Here is a 26,098-nt window from a genome sequence, read left to right on the forward strand (position 1 = left end):
TATATACAAGTTCCATGAATCTCAACATTGTTTTTGGGGGTGACTCACTCCTTTTTCACCAGCTGAAAAGTTGATTGGATCCAGCCCCTTGGACCATTATGTAGTAAAGGAAGAGAATTACCATTCTCCAATATGAGGAAACCAAATGAACCAGCTGCAGAAAGTGCATAAGGATCTCTTGTAACATCACAGAGGAAGCACCTCAACCCTAAGCGACTTCTCACTAACAACCATGGGCTATCTAACAGCAGGGCCGTAGTCAGGATTTGGAAGGTCGGGGGGCATTTTCATTTGGGGGGGCACTGATGCCCCCCACATGACTTTCCCTTTAGTTGCTCTTCCTCTCCGCTCCAGTCACCAGAACTGCCACCTACTCGTGAGTAGCCCCGTGAGTAGGCAGCAGGCATGGGGCTACTCATGAGTAGGCAGCAGGCACAAGGCTACTTGTGGGACGGGGGGGGGGAGGCAAGCAGCAGAGGCCAGGAGAAGCGGCCGCGATAGGGACTGGGAGGGAGGGGAAGAGGTCAGGAGAAGCTGACAATGGGGGCTGGAAGGAGGGGGGAGAAACAGCCGTGATCGAGGCTATAAGGGAGGGGAAGAGGCCAAGAGAAACCAACGATGGGGGCAGAAGCAGTCCCCCCCCGCTAGTTAAAGGGCTGGATGATCAGTTGTTTCGTGGACCCTTTAACTAGCACGGGGCTGGGCTGCTTCTGCCTCCAGCCCAGCACACTATTTTAATGGCAGGGAAGGGAGGGTGGTGGTGAGGGGCAGGCAAGGAAGAACTTCCCTCTTCTCCCTACTGCTTTCCCCACCACCATCCTCCCTCCCTTCCCCTCCATTAAAATAGTGCACGGGGCTGGAGTAGCCCCAGCCCCCCTGCTAGTTAAAGAGCCTGCAAAACAGCTGATCATCCAGTTCTTTAACTGCACTGGGAGGTGGGGGACTGCTTCTGCCCTGGCGGCACAGGCTGTTTTAATGGTGGGGAACAGAGAGCAGCAGCAAGAGCAGCAGGGAAGGAAGAGAAGATCCTTTTCTTCCCTCCCTGTCACTCTGGTCACCACCCTCATTTCCTTCCCTGCCACTAAAACAGTGGGCGGAGCCTGCAGCAAAAGCAGCCTCCAACTCCCCCCAGGAGTTAAAGGTTCTGCAAAAAAGCTGATCCACAGGCCCTTTAACTCCAGCGGGAGGCTGAGACTGCTTCTGCCCCTGGCCCACCAAATCACTCGCGTGGCCAATGGCAGCCCTGAGAACCATGGCAGAGGCCTTAGGGGCTAGTTGGGGCCTCCAGTCAGGGGGACTCGCCCAGAAGTTGGGGGGCTGTGCCCCCACAGGCCCCCTTGTAGCTACGGGCCTGTTTAACAGAGTCACCAACATAGGAACCAGACCCTGCAATAGACCCAGATGCCAACTTTGCCCACATATCTACCCAGAAAATATGATTATAGGGTCCAATGGCATCAACTACACAATCTTGGGCTCTTATAGCTACTCATCCTCCAATGTAATATATGCTGTCATGCGTCAACAATGCCCTCTGCTTTGTACATAGGACAAACTAGCCAACCTCTATACAAAAGAATAAATAGACACAAATCTAACATCAAAAATGGCAATATTCATTAACCAGCAGAACACTTCAATTTACCAGGATATTCCACCAAGGACTTAAAGGGCACCATAGTTCAAAAGAAACTTTGGGTAGTTATCTCATTACCAGAAGTAACTGCTTTCCCTTTCAAGTATTCCATCAACAGAAGGAAGTGGTTGCACCCCACCTGGATTGCACATTTTCTTATTCATGACTTTTGCAACTGCTTTGCATCTACATGGCACTCACTTCCTGCATCCATTCCCCCCTCCCCTTACTACCTATATATCTGTGGCCAGTTTCTACATACTCTCCATGCATCTGACAAAAGCTTATGTTACAATAAAATTTGTTTAAGCCAGTTTAAACCAACATAGATACAGCCCCCAGATGGATTAAAAAATAAAGTTCAGACACACACATCTGCCTCCTGTCACACTCCCACACTCACCCCATCCTCCGGTGTCTCTGAGGCATCTCAAAAAGCTACCACTTTGTAAGTGGTAGCAAATCCTTCTGCCACATGCAATCTGTCTTCCCGGGCATCTGAACGCGGGAGCAGGCAAGGGAGGCAGATTGGTGGTGTGAACCTGCTAGACCATCCCAAGCTGCTTCCAGTATTTTTTTTTTAATTGTAAAAAATAGCCACTGAGTGCATGAGCATTTGTGCACATATGTGCATGACCATTAAAACTAATGAGAAAAAAGCAACCCAAACTGAGCTAAGGGAATGGTGCGCAACAACCATCTGACTGTGCCAAAGCGCCCCCATGTGGGATGCAGGCAACTCGGGTGAGAGTGTCTGAATGGGATTTGGCTGCGCTATTTTGAGCCAGCCTGATTTAGGACGCCTCCTGTGTGCCCAGAGCTGCCCATCTGTACACAGCCTTAAAGATGCTACTGGACTCTTTACTGTCATCCAAGTTAAAGTAAGAGCACTAGAAGTGCTGCATATTATTATATGTCTATTATATGTCTATGTCTATATATATGAAACCTTTATTAGGCATTTGTTCATAACAATTCAATAATAACAAGTAGGTGATAATGCAATTATATTATAAAAGAAAATGCCATTTAGAACTATAAACATCTAAATTTTGTATAAAATGAAGGATAGACTTAAAAAATAATCCTGTCAATACTTCTTTGTTTCTTCCCTAATCATATAAACCCAGACAACCATTCTACTTAATTCAATTATTGCCCACCAGTGAAAACAGACAAGGAAGTATCAATATTCGTTGAAACATGCAGACAAGACATATTTGTTTAAAGTTTAAACAGCACAGATATTACTTTTCAACTTTGCTGAGGATTCTCAGCCTCTGTTAGTAGCAATACTGGGGGAGGGGAAAATAAACCAAAATATATAAGATGGGATGGGATAGGAAGAATGAAACTGAAGGGGGAGGAACAGATAAGTAAAAGCAGTTTTACTTTTCATCTTTGCATGACATGATTGTGTATACAGAAGTGGCCCTTATCAGTGAATTCTTTGTATGCACAACCAATTAACTAAGCACCTGCTGCTTACTAATATTATTTCTGTTACTATTACTGCTAAACATTTAGTTAGTGCCAATGATATGATAGCTGTTGAATATAACATGCTAATGACACAGAGAGGATGGATATTCCTCTAGGGCCAGACCTGCCATCAGGTCTCCCCAGGAACTGTCTAGAAAGACCTCTAAAGGGCAGAAAGCCACATATTACTGTATCTATTACATTTTTATATTTGAAGTTCCATTTGGATTTACTGTCTTGTATGCCAGAAAGGTTTGAGCTAGCCCTGGATACTTGCAAAAATATGGAAAGTCTACTTCTTAACCCATTATCATATAATTCATCTTCTGATCTTTGTGGTGGTTTTTCTGACTGCAGACACTCTTTTATGCTCCACACACACATGCATCATGCTCCTGGGGTGGTGTGTGCAGCAGATGTTTTGCCACCCTCTCCCACACATCTGTTCTGGTGGGCATTAAAAATTATTCTGGGAAGCATGAGGTGAAGCATTGAGTCATCACTCTGCCTACTTCTGTCCTGTGTGACAGCTTTTGTACAGAGCCTTGACCAACATTTGTTAAGGGTCTCAGTATACTGGTGACAGTTTATGCTGCTGCAGGAGCAGCACACTGCCTGAGTCAGCTTGCAGTGCTTTTTGTGATGCCACATCTTGTGACATTATGTATTGGTGCAGTAAAGTTCATATGGTGCAGGAATGCAAACCCTTCCCCCCATCATCCACATAAAGCCAGATGTGAAGCAGCAGCACTCCGCATGGGGATCCATATGTACAATACAATATCCTTTAGGAGAAAGATCAGAACTCTGTAAAGAGTACCTGTCTTACATGAGATATTATGTGGAAGGTGGAGGGGAGGGCTGCAATCTGCTTGTCCTCTACTTGAATTAGATTGTCAGCCTAGTGTCTTGAAAATAGCCTTAACAGCCAACTACTCTAAAAATGTTTTAAGTTTGCAACTGCTTTGCATTTACATGGCACTCCCTTCCTGCATCCACTCCCCCATCCCCTTAACACCTATATATCTGTGACCAGTTCCTACATACCCTCTATGCATCTGATGAAGAGAGCCATGTTTCTCGAAAGCTTATGCTACAATAAAATTTGTTAGTCTTAAAGGTGCTACTAGACTCTTTACTATTGTCCAAGGTAAAATAAGAGCACTAAGAGTGCTGCAGACTATTATATGTCCATGCTATGTATTCAAGCAACTTTACATTCCATCTTTGCATGGCACAGTTATATATACAGAAGTTCCACATTTGTAATACAAATTTTAAATCAATACCTTTAAATCATTCCAGCAAACAATTCCATTCTTCCAATCTCTGTTAATCTAAGCAAAATCAAATCTTTGTCTTTTCAGCATGATTTAGCCAGGTGCTAGTTGATGGGAACATTGGACACTGGTCATCCATGGAGTCTACAGATTGTCAGCTTGATGGTTTTGATTTTGAAACTTGTATATGGCCTATATCTGGGATAGTTCAGGGGCAATCTTCTTTCATATATAACAGAGGTCCCCAACCCCTGGGCCGTGGACCGGTCTGTGGCCTGTTGGCAACCGGGCTGTGAGTTGTATAATTATTTCATTATATATTACAATGTAATAATAATAATAATAATAATTAATAATAGTATCCTGCCCTCCACTCCAAATCTCAGAGTGGCTCACAATCTCCCTTACCTTTCACCCACACAGCAGACACCCTGTGAGGTAGGTGGGGTCTGAGAGAGCTCTCCCAGAAGCTGCCTTTTCAAGGACAACCTCAGCAACTGCAAGTGAAGGAGAAGGGAATCAAACCCAGTTCTCCCAGATAAGAGTCCACACACTTAATCACTACACCAAACTAATAAAAATAGAATGCACAATTGTATCATCCCAAAACCATCATGCCCACCCCACCTCGGTCCATGGAAAAATTGTCTTCCACAAAACCGGTTCCTGGTGCCAAAAAGGCTGATATATATAATTTCCCTCTCCAGTATGTTCAGATCAGCAGTAGTAGAGAAATATACTTTGGTGCTGCCAGATTTTGAAACAGACTACAAACTTAATTTAAAAAAGACCCCAAACAAACACAGGGCCCAGACTATGGGATTCTTTTCCCACTGTCATTTTGGCTGATGTCACCAAGAGCTATTTACATGACTCCCCCCCCCCCCCCCCCTGTTTTTGCTTTGGACTAGTGCAGCTATTGAAACTTCTTCCCCAGTAGGGTTGACAACATCTGGTTGGGAAATACCTGGAGATTGGGGGGGGGGGAATAGAACCTGGGGAGGGCAGAGTTTGTGGAAGTAAAAAACCTCAGCAGAGAATAATGCCATAGAGTTCACTCGCCAAAGCATCCATTTTCTCTAAGGTAGCGTTTCCCAATTGTAGGGTCAGGACCCAGCACCGGGCTACGCAGGGCTCAATGCTGGGCCCCGGGGCCTCCCATCCCCTGGCTGCCCCCCGCCTCCCCCCCGTGGCATCACTCCCCCCACCTCCTTCTCCCTCCCTTCTCTACCACTGGTAAATTTCAGGCATTGTAAAGCTCCCCCCCCTGCAACCACCTCCTCGGTGAGGAAAACGGCGGGACCACGTCTGGAATGAGCACATGGCTAATCCTGCCATCCTAATCCTTAGGGGAGGGACGGTGGCTCAGTGGTAGAGCATCTGCTTGGGAAGCAGAAGGTCCCAGGTTCAATCCCTGGCATCTCCAAAAAAGGGTTCAGGCAAATAGGTGTGAAAAACTTCAGCTTGAGACCCTGGAGAGCCGCTGCCAGTCTGATACTGACTTTGATGGACTGAGGGTCTGATTCAGTATAAGGCAGCTTCATATGCATATGTATATGCCCCCACACTTCTTTCCCATCCAGGAAGTGTGGGGGAGGGTTCAGGGAGTGGGAGTCAGCAGTTTTAAAGGTGAGCTGCTCCCATCCGTTTTTCTCTGTTTTTCTTTTCTTTTCTTTTCTTTTCTTTTCTTTTCTTTTCTTTTCCTTTCCTTTCCTTTCTTTTCTCTTTCTTTCTTCCTTTTGTCCCTCCTTTCTTTCACCTTCCCTCTCCCTTTTCCTTCCTTCCTATTTCCTTTCTCTTTCTTTTTCCCTCTATTTGTTTCCAACTCTTTCCTCCTCCCTCCCTCCCTTTCATTCATTCTTTCTGTCAGTCAGACTTTCCCCCTGTCTCTCTCTCCCTCCCTCCCTCCCTTCCTTTCTTCCTTCCTTCTTTGCCATTGCTAATCTGAGTAGACCTGGGGGAGGGGGGAGATGCTCTCTCTCTCTCTCTTTCTTTCTTTCTTTCTTTCTTTCTTTCTTTCTTTCTTTCTTTCTTTCTTTCTTTCTTTCTTTCTTTCTTTCTTTCTTTCTGACTTTTCCCCTGTCTCTCTCTCCTTCCTTCCTTCCTTCCTTCCTTGCCACTACCAATCTGAGTAGGCCTGGGGGTGGGGGAGAAGCTTGAAATGCCCTGCTATTTCATATTTTCCCAGGATGAGAGCATTTTATATTTTTTGTTTTCTGATGTGTGATCCTTGTGCTTTTTCTTGATTTTTTTTAGTTTTGAAATGGCATTGCAAAATCCCACCATTATCCTACTTTTCCTAAACAAAATATTGCAAGGGTTTTAGGCTTTTGTACATCATTTCCTGTCTCCTGGCTCCACCCCCAAATTTTAGTGAGCCATGAAGGAAAAGTGTAAAAATAACTGGGCCACGGGGAAAAAAAGTTTGGGAAACCCTGCTCTAGGGGAACTGATCTATGTCACCTGGAGAACAGCTGCAGCTTCAGGAGATCTCCAGGCCCCATCAGAAGGTTAGTAACCCTATGAAACTGTCCAAAGTTTGCCACTGAGACCTAGCAGCATTTAGTGAAACTGCATTTGTTCTGTTTGCCCTTCAAAGAAGTCTTCTTGCTAATGCTGGCATGAGTTATTTCTTTTTCCTGGTTTAAGAATGAATGTTTCTAATATAACTATTCTAATTTTTTATTTTTTTCTTGCCAACCACATTTAATATTTTTAGGCCAAAAACAATTTATTAATGTAAATAATAAAATAATATTTGCATTGCACCACTTTTCTAATGGATGCATCCAAGGCAATCCTGTTCATGACCAAGTCTTCTGTTTTAGTTCGCTGAAAACCAGTTGCAAGCCACCACATTGAACTACAGTGTAATTTAAGCATGATAAAAAACAAAACTTGCAGACAATCTACTGTTTCAGGCATCTTGTGTACAATTTACATAGGATTAGAGCACCATGCTGCTCTATCAGTGGATTTACATGTGCAGTTCCAAAATGAGGCAGATACCCCCCCCCCCCTTTGGCATGGAGGGAATGGACTGGGATAGAGGCAAGAGCCCTCTCTCCTCTCCCAGTGCCATGATCCCAAGCTGAATTACATCATCTCAGACTTTTAAAACAATATTCTCTGTAGCTGCTGTGTGGCTGCATGGAAACCAAGTCACATTTTAAAAGTATCATATAGCTTGGCCATAAGACAGAAGTACCAATGGGGATCAAAACTTATAGAAAAATCAACAGGAACAGGGTAACTCATTCAACTGTAAATGTAGATCATTTATCAGGGTGACCAATAGGGTTACCAGGTTCAGACTGGGAGATTTGGGGGTGGAGTCTGAGGAGGGTGGGGTTTGGGAAGGGGAGGAGAGGGGAGGGCCTTAAATGGGATAGAATACCATAGAGTCCACCTTCCAAAGCTGCCATTTTCTCTAGGTGAACTGATCTGGAAATCAGTTTTTATAGTGAGAGATCTCCAGCCACCACCTGGAGGTTTGCAACCCTAGTGACAAAATCCATCTCCATTTTCCATTCAGACCTCTAGGCAGATTGAAACGGTTCAAGGCAGACATATCATGTAGGTATTTCTACAGCTTGTCTTCCATAGTTGCTTACTCACCTTACTCATGAATGGGATATTTCATTCTGGCCTACACTTGACTAGTTTTTCCTTCTGCAGTGAAAGTTAAAAAAAAAAAAAAACTAGTTGCCAAACCACTGCTATGTGACCATCATCACCAAAGAAGCTTTTATAATATCCTTGCTAAATCCACAGACAGGAAAGAAAAGGCTCTATATTGCAAGCGATAACCTTCACAACCCCAAGCACTCTATCCACATCAGTCCAGGAGAGCAAACTGAAACTTTCCATAAAACTCCGAGAAGACAATGCTTCCACTGCCTCTGGCAAAGGATCTGTATGACATCTGGAGAGCTTATTTGTGAAGAATCTAGGTACTTCTTCATTCAGAGCTAGGCCTTAAGAAACACTTTTGAGGTAATGCTCCTCTAAGGTAGAGAGCTGTGAAATAAAAAAAAAAATGATCTGGTCATAAGGGGAGAAAATTATTGCAATCTATCTTTTACTGGGTGGGTATAACCTCTGAATAATTGAAACTATGAGGGGCTATTTAATATTTTTCAAGTTGTTACTGAATATGATGAACACATGGAACTGCCTTGTACTGTGTTAGACCAATAGTTCATCTGGCCTGGTACTGAGTATTCTGATGGGTAATGGCTCTCTAGGTTCTCAACCACAGATCTTTCCTTGTCCTGCTACTGAGATCCCCTTAGCTGACCATGCTGGAAACTAAGACCTTATACATGCAAAGTATGTGCCATGCCAAGCTATAACTCTTTTCTTGCTTTGTTTTTCATACCATTTGGTATCTTATTATGCAATAAATTGCATTGATCTTAAATACATTACAGATGTGATTACATATTTTATAGAATGAAGAAACTTTAGAACAGTTTGGTTCTAATTTCCCTCTCCCCCACTATTTCCTCTTTCCCTTCCTTGAAAGCCTCTACAGCCTCTCCCCCTTTTTCTGCCTCATACACCTTCAGTTTTTCTTCCTTCCCTACCCCTGGCAGCCTCTACACAAGAAAATGGGGGCTCATTTGCACAGTTCTGGTTGCTGGGCCAGGCCCTGTTGCACAGTGAAGAACCTGTAAGGAATTGTGAGAGGGTTACCTCATTTTTGCCTGTATCACCTGTTTGTACAAACTAGACAGCAAACCATGGAGGCATACTGTCCTGGAAGGGCTGGGGAGTCTTGCATTGAAATCAGTGGAAAATAAGAATTATAAAAACAGAACAATAGTAAGAAACTCCATTTTGGAATGAATAATGAAAATAAAAGAAGCAAAACAAACTCCTATGTACAAATTTCTTACATTGTTCACAGAGTTCAGTATGTAGTATGGATGAACATTTACTGAAAACTAAGCCTCATCTTATTCCCTGAGCCAGTGCCAGGTTTTTTGGTACCCTAGGTGAGGCTACCTACTTGTGCCCTCCCCTCAACCAGTTTTTAAAAACAGAAGAAATGTAAGTGTATAAATTTCCTAGAACTTTTCATCAGGCTGATGGGGGTAGGATAGATAGAAAAGAAACAAAGGAAAGACAAAGAAGCCATAAGATAATATGAGGCAAGATCCTTCCCCTATTCTTTTGTTTCTTAACATCCAGCCTGATTAAGAATTCTGAAGACCATGAGAGCTTGGACTATTTTGGTCAATTTTAATAAAAGGTATCATATGGCTTTTTTCTGTTAGGTAAGAGATCTTGCAGGGAGGTTGAGTTGTTTTTTCTGCTGCTTTTGGATAATATACCTGCATGTCACCTTTTCTGCTATCTGTTGAAATTTCAATTAACAAGGAACTGTGGATAAAATTAATGTTTGGAATGATATAAAAGATAAGTGGTGCATCCTTCCCTATAAATTTAGTGTCTTGGAGTGGACATAGCACCTCCTTTTCCATAGAACACCTCCTGTTCATAGTTTCTGACACTCACTTCATTCAATCTAGAATAAATTTTCTGCTTGCAGAAAGGGAAGGCCATTTCTGCCAGTTACATCAGCCTGCTGCAGATCCCCAGTTTGCCTCTGATGCCATGCTGGAAGATTCCAACCTCAAGGAGCAACACTTTGGGGAGATCAAAGCACTGCAGTAAGAAATGGCAAGTTCTGTTGTGCTGACAGAAGTGCTTTCCACTAGCAGAAAAATTAATTTGGATCCAACACAGTGTTTGTGAGTTTAGGACTGGATTAGACATACTGGAGGGTGAGGGTGGAATCAGCTGGTGTCTGTGGCAGAATACACATCGCTAGCCTAAACCCCTTTTTAAAATTCAGCTCCGAAAACCGGCTGTTGTTGTTTGCCCCCCCCCCTTTCTGGCTGGAATTCCCTTCTGCAAATATGTGATGCAGCAAGACAGAAAGAGCTTTTGAGACAGTGCAAAGCGCTGTCCCCTCTGTATGTTCAAGGGCTGCTGAAACACATACAACACACAGTGAAGCTCCTCTGTGGTGTCCTTGGTGCCACTCGACGCAACATCTTTGCTTCTTTGCTTCCTCTCCTCTCTTCCCCATCCCCAATCCCTGTTGGCGGCGGGTGATAAGGAAACAATGCAGGCCCAATGTTGTGCTGGATCCTAGCACCTCTCCACTCCCCGTTGACAGGAAAGGAGGGCATGCCAGGAAAGCAGGTGGGTGGGAGCGAGCAGTGGTTTGTTCTCATTGCTGTTATGGCTGCTGCTGTCATGGTGGGTCAGTCTATGTGCCTGCCTGTGGGTTGGGGAGGTAGTGTCAGGTCTTGCCCATTTGCAGAGAGGGTGCAGTTGCTCTTTTCCCCCTACTCTCCTTCCCCTCCACCCTCCACCCGCTCAGCCCCTTCCCTGCTGCCACTGCTCAACCGCAGCACTCCTGGTAGGCTGCCAGGCTGGACAGCAAGGTGGAGGAGGGTGGTGGAGAGGAAGGTGGCAGCAAAGGCAAACGTTGCAGTAGGGGCCCCAAGGTGGCATAATGGGAGGGTTGCCCACCGCCCCTGTGGCCAGGTGGTGCCCTAGACAGTAGCCTACCTGACTTACTGGGTAGCACTGGCCCTGCTTATTCAGTGAGGTTTATTTTATGAAACTGCATGAAATTCTCAATGAACCTGTATCATCTGTCAGCTATAAGGTTGCCAGATCTCTCTTGGCAACCAGAGGATGGGTGTGGCTTACCAGGAGCAGGAGGAAAGCCTAGGCTATGTTGCTGGTGATGTGTCAACGTCACTTTCAGTGTGTACCAGAAATGACATCACATTGTGACATTGTGGTGACACTTTGGTATTTGGGCAAGAATTCTATGGTAAAAACGGCTTCTGCCACAGAGTTTTTGCCCACATACCAGAGGGTCGTCATGAAATTTCTAAAGTCAAGTGATGACATCACTTTTGGTACATGCTGGAAGTGATGTACCATGTCACCAGTGACGTAGCCTGGACCTTCCTCCTGCTCCTGGTAAGTCCCCCTGCCAGCCAGCTGATTGGCAGCAGGTGGCAGGGCCTGGGAACAGGGGATCTCTGCCTTCAGTGGGGGGGATGGCAACCCTAGTCAGATACCTTGGTGGTAGTGGCAGAGCCTGCCCCAAAACTCAACTTTGATAGTGTTACCAAACTAGATTTCTTCAAATCTGACTTTCCTCCTTTAATGTTGACTTGTGCTAGCTGGTAGTTATTTAAAGCGTGTATGCGTTTTATTCTAATGTGAAAATCATAAGTAAAATCAGTTCTTTAATTCTGTCCCTTTTTCATCTATTGAACAATTATTATTCTGTTCATGATAACAGCAGGCCGAGTGGCCCCATATGTTATGATATTTGATTTGGATCAGGATCATATAGAGAAAGGGCCAGACAGAATCTTTGCCAAGAGGGCCATGACAGCTCTCAGCCACCCTGTCTGTCTATGAAATTCTGATTACTTCCTCATTCCTGTGAATTTACCAGGGGAAAAATGAAAAGTTTTAGACTGAGATGCTTCCTATGATTTTCTCCTTTCTATGTATAGTATACACAGTATCAGTTCTTCATCCTGAAAGTCCCATTTAACTCGGTGCAATTTGCTTCAAAATAAGTGATTTTAACAACTGGGACTCATAACTGGATCTTGCTTCGAAGTTAAACACAGCAACCTTGTGGTCCAAAGGAAAGCTTGTTAATCAAGAAGTCACCGTGGCTAGGGATGACAACTTGGGAGCCAGATCTCATTCATGATTATTTGGAAGCTAGTCCCATTAAGGTCAATGAGTCTTACTCCCAAGTAAATTGTGTGTATTCCAAGAGATAGGGGTGAACAGCATTTTTCTTATAGCTGATCAGGGAAACAAATGGGGCCACTCTGACAGATTTTCCACAGGGTTATTTTAACTTCACAATCTGCCCTTGCTTTGGCTGTCTCCCCTCCATCCTGACCTGTGTGCTGCAGAAGGAGGTGAGCAGGGAAATTGCCAACTATACAAAGTGAGTGAGCTCTAAGAATTGTACTTCTTAACAGCTGTAGCTGGGCCAAAGTGGAATGCCAATCTAATGCTTCTGGGACTAGAGTAATTGTTTTGTTTTATAAAAGCTCAAAAGCATTGTCTCCTAATTTTTTTCCACAGTAAATGCAGTGTGTTATTATAATGTAAAGCAGCTTCTTTTTTTCCCAAAATCCTTTCCTAATGTATGCATTGCTGTCTAAAACCACAAGCCCAAAGCATTATAAAAGCATGTAAATAATGTAGTGATTTCCTTTCAAGCTTCCGCCTACATTCTGCTCAATTTGTTTTGAGTTGTAAATTTTTCTCAGGGGTATGAATGAGTTCAGTTTTCTAATTTGATTTTATTAAGGAAATAGAGTCTTCTCATTTCTTATATGGACACAAATTTTAATGCACTCAGGAGATGTTTTGTTATTTGTGTAGGTGTTTTTAATATGAATTTTCCCTTAATTGTATTTCCTGTTCACTAAATTAGAAAAATGTGGATTTAGCGGAATTAATCTTTTGAGTCTCCTCACTCCTGGTTTTAATTTTACTAGTCCTCACAAACACATAATTTAATTATGTAGTTAGAGTATTCTTATAGTGAGGGGTTTAGATAAAAATATGGAGCAGAGGTCCATCAGTGGCTATTAGCCACAGTGTGTGTGTGTAAATTTTTGCCACTGTGTGACACAGAGTGTTGGACTGGATGGGCCATTGGCCTGATCTAACATGGCTTCTCTTATGTTCTTAGGAATAGAATATATTTAGAGGTAGTTTTAAAAAAGAAACAACTTATTTATCCAGATTTCATACCAGTATAAAGCCTTTTTTAAAGCAAGATCCTTATCATTATCCTACCTGTTCTTGTACATTAGAATGTCACACTTTTTTTTTGTCATAGATTAATTTCAGTTAAAATATTAATCTGAGATTAGAGATACTCTAATCACTAGTTTGGTTGATTGTGATCATGGGAGCTGGATGTTTTCTGAACTGTTCATCTGTGTCCAAACGTCCAACAAGTTCAGAAATGTCCAAGTCTGGGGAAAGGACACCTGGGTATGTGGAAAAAGCTGGCAATGTATTCATTGTATGTCATTGGGCAGAGCAGTTCTAAGGGAGGGAGAGGCTGAAAGCACTCAGGGAGCCAACTGACCCTTGTGTCAGTGTATGCTCAAGATGTCAGTGTAAGGCCAGTTACAATGGCACAGGTCCCCTGCACTGCTCCATTCCTCTTGGGTGCTGGTGGAGGACCATGGCAGTTGCTGCAGCTGAGAGAGAGAGGGTTGGGGGGGAGGATAGGGGCAGTGTGCTCTGCCTGGTGCTGACAGTCCCGGAGGAAAGGTACTGCTGCTCCCTCCTCTGCCCACCCCGCTGCTGTGCTGTGCTGTGGCTTGGCTTCCCTCCCTCCCTGTCTCCAGTCACAGCCACGGAGTTTAGTAGCATCCGGGCACCTTAAAATGGTGAGCACCCAGGGCAGCCTTCCTCTTGGAAGAGGTGTCTCCATTCCATGCACACTGGGCACAATCCACCATGTACAAGCACCTTCCTTGCCATGGGGCTTGCAGAGCATTTCCTCGTGGAATATGCCACCACTTGGAATGAAGCAAGGCTATCCTGTTAATTGGTTAGGGTGGTCTCCACAATACCTTGAGGCAGTGGGCTACCTTGCCCACTGCATTGCTTTGAACTCTTGCTCTGGCAGGCATGGATCCACAATGCAGCCCCACTCTCCTATTTTCTTCCCCTCCCTATGGCCTTTGTGTGGCAAGCCTTCCTTCTGAAATGAGTGTGAAGCCTCCAGTTTAAGTGTTTTATGATCCGGCCCTGATTTGGTGGAACGGACTCTAAAGCAAATATGCACAGGGCAGTTACTTGGGAGTAAATCCCACTGGTCACAGGTGGAGCTTGCATATCAGGCTGGGATTTGTTGAGCCCCTGGAAATTCAGTAAATAAAGCACAACTTCTGAAGTTAAAGCTGAAATCTGGCCCAACGCTTTTTTGATTAATTCCATAGTGGTAAGGATCTGGGTTAGTCTGCTGAAGTCAGCCTGGCCCCTCTAAATGAAAAAATCCTGGCTATGTGTCCCACTACACAAAACATTCTGGCTATGGCCAGGATGGGAAATTAGAAGTCCCATGCAAGTCCTTGCATGTTCTCCAAGTTTGCTGTGGATGGGGTCCAAGTTGCCCCCCTCCAAAGAAGATACACCAGGCAGTTGTTTCTCCAGAAACCAATTTCCTGTGACACTTTCGGGGGGGGGGGCTGCACCTCAGACCCTGTAAATCCAATCCTCACCAAACTTAGAGGGCAGGTAGAGGAGAGTCAGCTGGAGATCTCCTGCAAGTTTGGTGATAGCCAGTCATTTTCACAAATGCAAGTTCAGGAGGTTCAGGAATATATAGAGTGGATCCTGTAAAAACTAGAGACATCAAATTTGCAGGGCATGTAGAGGAGCATCCACGTAAAGTTTGCTGCAAGTTTGGAGTCTGTAGCTGGCACAGGATCCTTTCTATACACTGGCCCTCCTGAACCTGCACTTGTCAAAATGACCAAGGTTCACGAGTGTATAGAACAGATCCTGTGCAAGACAGAGACATCAACCTCACAGGAGACCTTCCCCCTGATGCTCCTCTACATGCCCTCCAATTTGTTGTTTTGAAGTTGTGTACACATTTTTATTAAGCAGAAACTGTCTGGGAATGTCTCTGCTCACAAAACAGCATGAGCCTCCACAAATAGATTGAAAGTTTGTGTAAAGTTTGTGCCAGGTGACCTGCCACAAACTTGACTTTGTGAAGCATGGACTGGCCAAATTTCATCACAAATTTAGTTTGTGAGCTGGTTCATGGCCATCCCTAGTCTTTAGTATGAGAATGTAAGAAGAGCCATATTGGATCAGTTCAAAGGCCCATCTGGACCAGCATTTTGATCAGAGTGACCTACCAGCTGCCTCTAGAAAGCCCTTTGTTCCCAAGCAACTGATTTAAGGAGGCATTCTATCTTTGGTATTATATCAATTATGACTAGGTATGGGCATGAACTGGAAAAAATATTGGTTCACGGTTCATTTGATTTCCCGAACTGGTTTGTGGTTTATTTGGTTTGGGAGGTATAGAACATCCTTTGTGACTTTGAGGCACCAAACTCACCAGGAGTCTTCAGCAGGCTCTCCTTCACTCATCCTCCAAGTTTGGCAAAAATTGGATTTGAAATGTCCAAGTTGTAACCCACCAAAGCAGGTGCCCCCAGGAAAGCTCAGCTTCAGCTCTCATTACAGCTCACTCTTCTCTCTTTGTGTTGCAAAGAGAAAGCAGCTGAGTCAGGGTATCTGGTTCCATAGAGCAGATTGGGAGCTCTGTGATTGGGTCCCAGAGGTGACAAACAAGCCATGGCCAACTGCTATGAATGTTTTTTTTTTCTGGTTAAACACAATTTTATTGATAACATATGGTAACCATATCCATTAATACCTTCTTTTTGTCTATCCCATATGCTATTTTCTAATCCCCCCTCCCCCCGTTACTTGACTCCCACCGAAGTTATATACTTAAAATACTAAAATTTAAAGGTACCCTTAAACCATAAGAACCTATATTCATATTCTACTTTTTTCTAGTACTTGATAATTATTAAAAAATTGTCCAATATACTTTTATATTCCATTCTTCTTCTACATAACATCTAAACTTTTTCCACTCCTTTTCATACACTTCCAAATCATAGTCTCTTAAGATTCTTGTTAGTTTGTCCATCTCACTCCATGTTATAACTTTACAATCCAATCCCATTTTTCTGGTATTTTTTCTTGCTTCCATAACTGCGCATACAATGTCGTAGCCCAATAAAAAAGTCTCTGCTACTTTCTTGAATTCATAACCCCAAATCCTTGAAATTTCTTGTTGAATCATCTGCCATCTTGTTGAATCATCTTGTTGAAATCATCTTGTTGAATCATCTTTCACTCTTTCACAAGTCCACCACATATGGTAAAAAGAACCTTCATGTCTTCTACATTTCCAACATCTGTCTGGCATCTTTTTATTCATCTTTGCCAATTTTTTAGGAGTCATATACCACCTATACATCATCTTAAAACAATTTTCTTTTATACTCTGACATGCTAATAATTTCATAGAGTTCTTCCAAAGATACTCCCATATATCCATCTGTATTTCTTTATTTACATTGATTGCCCTCTTAATCATTTGAGATTTTACTACCTCATCTTCCGTAGACCATTTTAACAGTAACATATATTTTTGAAATTAATTTTTCATTATCTCCAAGCAGAACTTTTTCCATTTCTGTTTGCTCACGTCTTATTCCTTCAGTTTTTATATCATTCTCCACCAGGCTTTTTATTTTTTGCATTTAAAACCAATCATATTTTTTATTCAACTCCTCAGCAGTTTTCAATTCTATTTTGCCACTTTGTGTTTTTAGTAACTGATTGTATGACAACCCTCTCTCTTCACTGGTTTCAGCTGTTATTTTTATTACTTCTGCTGGCACTATCCATAATGGCTTTCTCTCATCACCATATTTCTTGTACTTCATCCATGTATTTAACAATTATTTCTGATATAATGGTGAGGAAAAAAAATCCAACTTTTTCTTCCCATAGTACATATAAGCAAGCCTGCCGAATGTATTTCCATGAGCTTCCAACGTTAAAAGTTTTTTATTCAACAGCGTCATCCAGTCTTTTATCCATACTAAGCAAACTGCATCATGATATAGTCTTAAATCTGGTAGCTGGAATCCTCTCTCTCTAGCATCTGTTAAAATTTTCATTTTAATCCTTGGTTTCTTCCCAGCCCAAACAAATTCTGAAATCTTCCTTTGCCATTTATTAAATTGTTTGCTATCTTTCACAATCGGAATGGTTTGAAACAAATACATTATTCTTGGCAGAATATTCATCTTAATTGCAGCTATTCTGCCCAGCAATGACAGATTAAGTTTATTCCATTTCACCATATCTTCATCTATCTGTTCATAGGAAACTGAATTACTCTGTTTTAATGTTTTAACTGCTTAAATTATTTAACTGTTTTATATTTGAAATTGTTTACTTTTAAGTTTGATTAATTGTTGGAAGCCGCCCTGAGCCATTCGTGGGAAGGGCAGGATATAAATCCCAAATAAATAAAATAAATAAATAAATAAATTTTTGAACAAATCAATATTCCTCATTGTTATCTCCAAGCCCAAATATTTTACTTTAGAAGTAACTTCACATCCCGTCAGTCTCTGCAATTCCTTTTGTTTATTTACTTGCATGTTTTTACATAAAAATTTCGATTTTTCTTTATTAACATAAAGTCCCACCAGCTCTCCATATTCTTGTATCTTGGCTAACAGCAAAGGTATTACTTGTATAGGATTTTCAGCTATAAACATTATATCATTAGCAAACGCTCTATATTTATAAGTAAATCCTCTAATTTTCAGCCCTTCTATTTTTTATCATCTAATATTTGCATCAGCAAAATTTCAAGAGTCATTATAAATAACAATGGTGAAAGCAGACAACCTTGTCTTGTACCTTTACTGATCATCATATCCTCTGTGAGGTCTGCATTTATACACAACTTTGCTCGCTGTTCCATATATATTGCTTTTATCATTCTTATGAAGTGTTTTCCAAGTTCTATCTTTTCCATTACTGCAAACATAAAGCCCCAGTTCAAATTATCAAAGGCTTTCTCTGCATCTGCAAAAAATAATGCGACTTCCTTTTCTGGATGTTTTTCATAGTATTCTACAATATTTATAACTGTTCTTATATTGTCTCTTATTTGCCTTTTAGGGAGAAATCCTGCTTGATCTTCCTTTATGAAGTTAATCAAAAATTGTTTAAGTCATTCTGCCAAGATTCTTGTGTATATCTTATAATCATTATTTAATAATGAAATTGGTCTGTAGTTCTGTACGTTCGTAACATCTCTATCTTCCTTGGGGATCAACGAAATTACAGCTTCTGTCCAATTGCTTGGTATTTTTCCTTTTATTCCTATCATATTCATCAATTTTTGCAGCTTTGGTACTAATTTTTCTTTATCATCATCATTCAGCATTTTATTTGTATCCCGCCCTCCCCGCCGAAGCAGGCTCAGGTTTTGAAAAATTTAGCCGTATATCCATCTAGTCCAGGTGCCTTTCCCATTTTCATTGCATTAATTGCTGCTTCAATTTCAATTTTTTCAATTGGATCATTCAAAATTTTCTTCATATATTCAGTTAAGGGTGCTATTTTAATATTTTGCAAATACGCTTCAATCTTTTCTTTTTTTATCTTCATACCCTTAAATAAATTAGCATAATACTTAAAAATTATCTTTTTATTCCTTCTTGATCTACTATTTCTCTTCCATCAACCACAATTTTATTAATAATTTTACTTTCTCTTTTTTTCAGTTGCCAGGCTAAATACTTTCCAGGTTTATTCGCACCCTCAAAATATTTCTGTTGCAGTTTTTTCAAATTCCATTCTACTTCTTTATTCAACAAATGTCACATTTGGGTTTGTAATATACCGTAATCTCCCTTATAATTTTCTTTTTCCCTGGTCTTTTTCTCAGTTCCCCTTCTTTTTTCTTTATCTCATTTTGAATACCCAATCTCTGTTTTTCTTTCATTTATCCTTATTGTTTAATGTAATCAATATTTCTCTCATTACAGCTTTGTAAGCGTCCCATACCATCTGGAATTCTATATCATCTTTGTATTTATTTGGAAAAAAGCTTTAGTTTCATTTTCTAAAAATGTTAAAATTTCTTTATCTTGTAGCAAATCTTCATTTATTCTCCGTCTTCTTGTTTTTCTTTGTAATTTTGTAGCCCATAATATTGTATTATGATCCGCACTTATCTTTGGAAGAATCTCTCCTTTTTTAGTTATGAGGCCCAAATCCTTAGTACCCCATAACATGTCAATTCTGGAAGAAGTATTGTGTCTTGCTGGAAAAAAAGTATAGTCTCTTACTTCAGGGTTAAATTTTCTCCAAATATCTTCCAAATTTTCTTGTTTAACCAATTCAAAAAATGATTTTGGCAATTTTCCTTCCTTATTATTACTTTTTTGGCCAGATCTATCTATTTTACTCTGTATTTTTCCATTAAAATCTCCCATCATCAAGATCTGGTCATAAGTCACTTCATCCAGCTATCTGATAATGTCTTTTAAAAAAGCATCTTTTGCACCATTTGGTGCATACAGTCCTAATAATAACATTTTTTCCCATTAATCATTATCTCTACTGCTGTATATCTTCCATCTTTGTCTTTAAATACCAATTTTGGCTCTAATTGTTGATTAATATAAAAAACCCATGCCCCTTTTCTTTTGTTCAGCCAATGAAAAAAATTCCAGTCCCAATTGTTTATTCCATAAAAATTTGTAATCCTTTTGTTGTATATGAACTTCCTGTAAACAAATTGTGTTACAATTTTGTTTTTTAATCCAATGAAATGTTGCTTTTCTTTTTTGTGGTGAATTTAATCCATTTACATTCCAAAATAATAATTTGTAATCCATCATGGTGCAAAGTCTTTGTTTTGTTCATAAAAACTAGACAACTCATGTGCATTTGTAATTGTAATCCTCCTTCCATGTAGCTCAAAACTCAAGCCATCAGGTATTATCCATCTATATCTTATTTCATTAGCACGCAATTTCTCTGTCAGTTTCTTGTACGTTTTCCTATCATTTATCACTTGTCTTGGCAACTCCTTCATTATTCTGACTCTGCTCCCTCCTACTATCAAAGTCTTTTGGAAATTTTTATTCAAAATTTTCCCTGCCATGTCTTTTGTCATAAATTTTATAACTATATCTCTTGGAAAAATTTTGTTCTTGGCATATGATGAGTTAACTCTATACATATTATCATACATATTTCTAGTCCCTTCAGGATCTTCCTCCAAAAAGTCAGCAATTATTTTCACCATATATTCCTTTAAGTCATTTCCCTCCCCTTCAGGTACTCCTCTCAGATGAACTTGAGTTTCCATCAGTCTGCAGTCATGTATTGTCACCTTCTTTTGCAGCTTTAACAAGGTGGAATCATGTACTTTAACTTTCTCCTCTACATCGTGGACTTTTTTTGTGACCACCACCATGTCATTTTTAAAATCTTCCACTTCCTTTTTAAGATCTTCAATATCTTTTTAAAGTTTTTTTTTACAAGCTGTTAGCATCTTATCAACCCCTTTCGTTATTTTAGCTTCCATCGCTTCTAGTTGGTCTTGCATTTTTTCCAAAGAGAGAGCTCTTGTACATGTTTGTTTTTGGCTCTGACATTAAAGAAAGCCTACAAAAATTTTAACATCTCAAAATCAAAATCCAAACAACAGATTCACTAGCTTAGAGCTTGCCCTTTTAAATAAGCCTAATTTCACCTTTCTACTACCTTCCTGGGCTTAGATATTATTTTTTTAAAGTTTTATTTTCTTCAAAATGGCGATCACAATTTCTCTATAGTAGAAAATTCCTAGAGCTGGCCTTCTTGTTCATCTCTCTTATTTTATTACTTCCTGCTGTGCTAGGCAGCAAATCCCGTTCTCAATGGCATCCAAATCTCACAGTCCTTATTAGTCTCACTTCTCTTTTTACTTCCTGCTTTGCTAGGAACCAAGTCTCATCCTCAATGGTATCCAAGTCTCACGATCTTTGATGTATTTCCTGTGTTGATTGTAGAGAATGCAGAGCCGTGACGTTAATGCTTTCGTCAATGACCACAGGTATTTCAAACAAAAACTTATTTCCCAAATTTTATCATTATTCTTATTTTAACAAAGTCCAAAATTCAATCTTTCTTTTCTTTGTCTTCCCCTCTTTCTAGATCACTCCTTCCCACCTTCCAAAATTATTTAGTTTGCCTTAAAAAAGTCCCAGAGTGAAAGATTATAATCAGTACCTCTACACTGATATCCAGGTTAGCTTTGGTCTCTTCAAATATCAGATGTTCATCAGTCCCAAAAGAGCTTAGGATCTTGTCAGGCTTATGCCAATTGAATGGCTCTATAAGCCTCTGTAGATTATGAAAAACACCACTGTTCTTCGGCGGTCCCTCAAAGTCTCTAAAGAGCCCCCAATGGAGCTCCCTATCAGCCAAGGTTAACCTCCTCTGAGTTTCTGTGCGTATCTTGGACAAATCTCTAACTGAGAAATGTAGGCAGAAAGCCAAAAAAAAAGCCTATTCCTACCCTGAACAGAGGCTTAAGTCTGTCCCCGTTCAGAGGACAGGCCAGCTCAGCACGATTCCCAAACCGGACGCCAACTGCTATGAATGTTTTTCGGGCTTCCAGAAGTCAACTCCCAGCATTGCCTAGGAATTGATTGAATTGGCACCAGACTGTCTGGAAAAATGAACTGCAAAACAGACCAAATGAACGACCAAAGAAGAAAGGTGGTTCATTTTCTGTTTCAGGCATGGCATGACCAAGTGAACTGGTTCAAAATGAACCATAAACCAACCTGGTTTGTTCTCAAACTGTGGTTCATTTTTCAGTTCATGCCCATTCCTAATCATGTCTAGTAGCCATTGATAATCCCATCCTCCATTAATTTGTCTACTCCTCTTTTAAGGTCTTCCACATTAGTGGCCATCACCACATGCTGTGGCAGCATATTCTACAATTTAACTGTGCCATGTGAAATAGTACTTCCTTCTGTCTGTCCTGAATCTCCCACCCTTCAACTTCAGTAGATGACCCTGAGTTCTAGTATTATGGAGAGGTTCTTCCTGTCCACTCCCTCCATGCCATGGATAATTTTATAAACGTCTATCATGCCTCCCCTTAATTGCCTTTTTTCTAAGCTAAACAGCCCTAAGCATATTAAGCTATCCTGATAGGGCAGCTTTTCTAGCACCATGATTATTTTGCTTTCTCTTTTCTGCACTTTTTTATGCTCTGTAATATCATTTCTCATGAGCAGTGAACATGACCGTACATAGTATTGGAAGTGTGATCTCACCATAGATTTGTATAAGGGCAGTTTTATTCTCTATTCCTGTTCTAATTATGGTTAGCATAGAACTTTGTTTTTTTCACAGCAGCCACACTCTGGGTTGATATTTTAATTGAGCTATCCATTACTACCCCAAGGTCCCTTTCTTGGATTGTTGCTGCCAACTCGGATCCTATGAGAAGCTGGGATTTTTTTTGCCCCAATATGCATCACTTTACCCTTTCTCACACTGACAACACACTCCTAAGAGTACTTCCCTGGGGAGTAAGTATCACTGAGTAGAGCACAGCAAAATTTTGAGTAGACCTGCTTATGATTGCTCTCTGAGTCTCATTTGCCATTTTAATGTCCACCCCCCTGTTTGAAGTTCTTCACAATTCATTTTTGTTTTAACCACCCTAAATAATTTTGTATCATACACAAACCTGGCTACCTCATTACTCACCCCTAACTCCAGGTCATTTATGAACAAGTTGAAAAAACACTGATCCCAATATAGATCCCTGAGGCAGCTAACTGCTCACATCCCTCCATTACGGGAATTGACCATTTTTTCCTACTCTTTGCTACTCTATGCTTCCTGTTTTTAACTAATTTCCAATCCATAATAGGACTTGTCCTCTTGTCCCATGACTGAAGATTGCCCAGGAATCTTTGATGAAGGGCTTTGTAAAAAAACCTTTTGGAGATCCATATGTGAAGTGGTATTGCTCGATAATCAAAGCCATCCTGGATGCATCTGGGATTTAGGTTTTTCGGCCCTGCACCTGGTGTTTAACAAATTAAGCACTTATTTCAATCCTCTAAATGCCTCTTTTTTCTGCAACGCTTTGAAAATTTTCTTTAGGTTATATGTTCTGTGTATTTCCTTAGACTTCAGTGTCTTTAGTTGGTGTGGGTGGGTAGGAGCAGTTGTGTATTCCATTAACATTTTCACATGCACAATGCAAAATACAATCTTTTTTTTTTTGCAATTTTTGTAAAAGAGTACAAAGCTGTTGACAAGGGGGGCATTGAGGAGAAAATAGAACGAGTCTCCATTGCTAAGCATCTGGGACAGTCTTATTTTGCTCCAGTCCAACCACTATTGTAACCCAGATACACATGATGTTGGAGTTCTCTGACTGGACCCCTAACATATATTTTGGCCTTAAGAAGCAGCTGCTGGAGGATATTGGTTCAGGGCCACCATGCTGAGCAAGTGAGTGGTTAAGTCTTCCTCTGCGCTGTTTCCTTAAAATGCCCCCTCTGGGCTGCTTTACAGCCCTGGATTTTTTTTAAAAAAAGGTTTAATATAATACTTGTCCTTTTCCCCTACTGGGTGCAAGCACCTTGGTGGAAAAGGTGGTTACTTGGGGTTTTATGGTACTTTGTATATTTTAGAATTTGGAACTATATGCTGCCTTGAACCACAAAAGGAAGGCTGTGTATATGTATTTCAATACATAAATAAAAACATTCAGGTTTTTTGACCAGAGGAGTAGCATGTGTGAGGTGTGTGTGTGAGAGGGTGAGCTCCCCCTTCTCCCATGCCACAGCCCCTATCCATATCACTACCCATGGCTGCTTTAAACAACTAAATTATGCATCTGGAGTTTCAATCACTGACTTCCAGCATTGTGTTCTATTTTTCCCTTTGTTGATTAGTTTGGGTAGAATGTGGATGAAGAAGTACATTTGGACTGAAAGTAACATAGAGCAGGTGTACAGTAACCACATCAGGATATACATCTAAATATGTGCCTGAATGTGAATGCCATTAATCCACACTTTTAATGGGATATGCTTTCCTACCCATTTTCCAACCAACTAATCATACTTAAATACATATGACTAGAGATCAACAGGGTTGAAAGTCTTGCATCCTAGCCCTGAATAGTTGTGAAAATGCCAGTGCTGTGTGGTTAGGCATGGAACAGTGGTTAAGGTGAGTAAGGAGTCATGAAAAAGAATGATTAAAATGTGGAATTCATTGCCAGAAGATGTAGTGATGGCCATTGTCATAGATGACTTTAATAAGAAATTGGACAGGTTCATGGGGGATAGATTTAACAGGGGCTACTAGCCATGGTGACAAAAGGTAATCACTACATTCAGAGGCAGTAAGCCTCAAAATAGCAGAGCCAGGAGGAAAAATCAGGAATGGTTTCAGTCTCTGCATCCTGTCGTTGGCCCTCCAAAGGAACTGGTTGGCCACTGTGTGACAGAGGGTGCTGGACTAGATGGAACACTTGTCTGGTCCATCAGGGCTGTTCTTAGGTTATGTTCTCAACTTTTAATACCATAGTGGACATATTTTAAAGGGGGTCAGTTCTGCCTATCATCACATTCACTGGAGTGGAATCATAATTAAAAAAAGACAGTTTAATCCCTGCACCAGTGTCCACTTTTGTTTTCATTTACAATAAAGATTGTCCTTTGCCTGTATAAGGAAACACTGGGATGCATCCTTCCTCTCAGTTCAGCAAACCTGGAAACATCCCTTCAGCCTAAAACGTCTGCGTACAGTTTATGCAATGCTTCTGTGGCAGGAAGGCTTTCAATTGTGCCAAGGAGAGTGGTAGGATATGTGCCATTGTTAAAGTGAGGGTAACATCTTCCATCCACCAGGTATCCCAGCCTCCAATGACAGGGCTTCTACAGGTGCTGCAGTGTTTCAGTGAACTATACACTGTATCATCAATGGTATCCTTACAACATTCAGATTGTTCTTCCATATGCGCAGTGGTAGGCATTTGGTAGTCCATTCCTTTATTGTTCCATAATTTCTTCACTGTGTTTTGTTCTGCTGCTTTTCAATACTGAAATTTAAAAAGGGGAATTTCTAAAATTAGCTGTGGAATCAGAATATGTTTTGTATGCAACAGCTTTTAACTGAAGCATATATTATTGAAGTACATGTGAACTGTTACAACTCTGCAAAACAAACAAAAAGGAATGTTCCTGTGATTTTACGTATTATTTCATCTGGCAGTTTTTGTGTAGGAGTTTACTAAAGTGCATATGTGTTTCTGCATATTGATAAAATGGCAAACAAGAATCATGACATAACTTCAGATAATAATTACATCAAGATTGGTCTGGGTAGTTATATCAATGCATATTTGTGAGATGAAGAAAAAATGTTAAAATGAACAGAAGGCACTGAAAATTGTGGCAGAATATTCAGCATAAGATTATTCTGTTTCAGATATGGGAAATTAAAAAGAAACAATTGACGATTCATAATGCACTGGTTTCACTTCGTAAGCAAGACTAGATAATTCGGAGTTCCAAAATCCAGGGAGAAACCTGGCTGGGAAGAATTTTAGAAGTATCCAATTAAAACAGCAACCCATTTCATCAGAAACTGAAGCTTTCTGTGAAACACAACCAGCTTTTGCTTGTGAGTGAGCTTCTCCACTTTGGGCGTTGCTTTAACCCTTTCCTTTTTCTTCAGTAAGGAATAAAGGACAAAACCACAACTACTCTGCATTCCTCTTGGGAACTCATTCTCCACATTAAAATAGTACAGGCAAGAAGCCACTGACACAGAAGCATTTCTTCTTGCTGCTGGGAGCCTATTCCTCCCCAAGCTGCTGTGATTCGCTGTTGTATCACTACCAAGAAAAGGATTCTCCAGCTCTTTCAGCTGATGACCCGTGCCATGAACCTGACCTGACTATGTGATGCATCATCATATTTCTGATCAAGCAAGTATGTAC

This window comes from Heteronotia binoei, chromosome 3, assembly GCF_032191835.1.
Source record: "Heteronotia binoei isolate CCM8104 ecotype False Entrance Well chromosome 3, APGP_CSIRO_Hbin_v1, whole genome shotgun sequence".
Classification (NCBI taxonomy): Eukaryota; Metazoa; Chordata; class Lepidosauria; order Squamata; family Gekkonidae; genus Heteronotia; species Heteronotia binoei.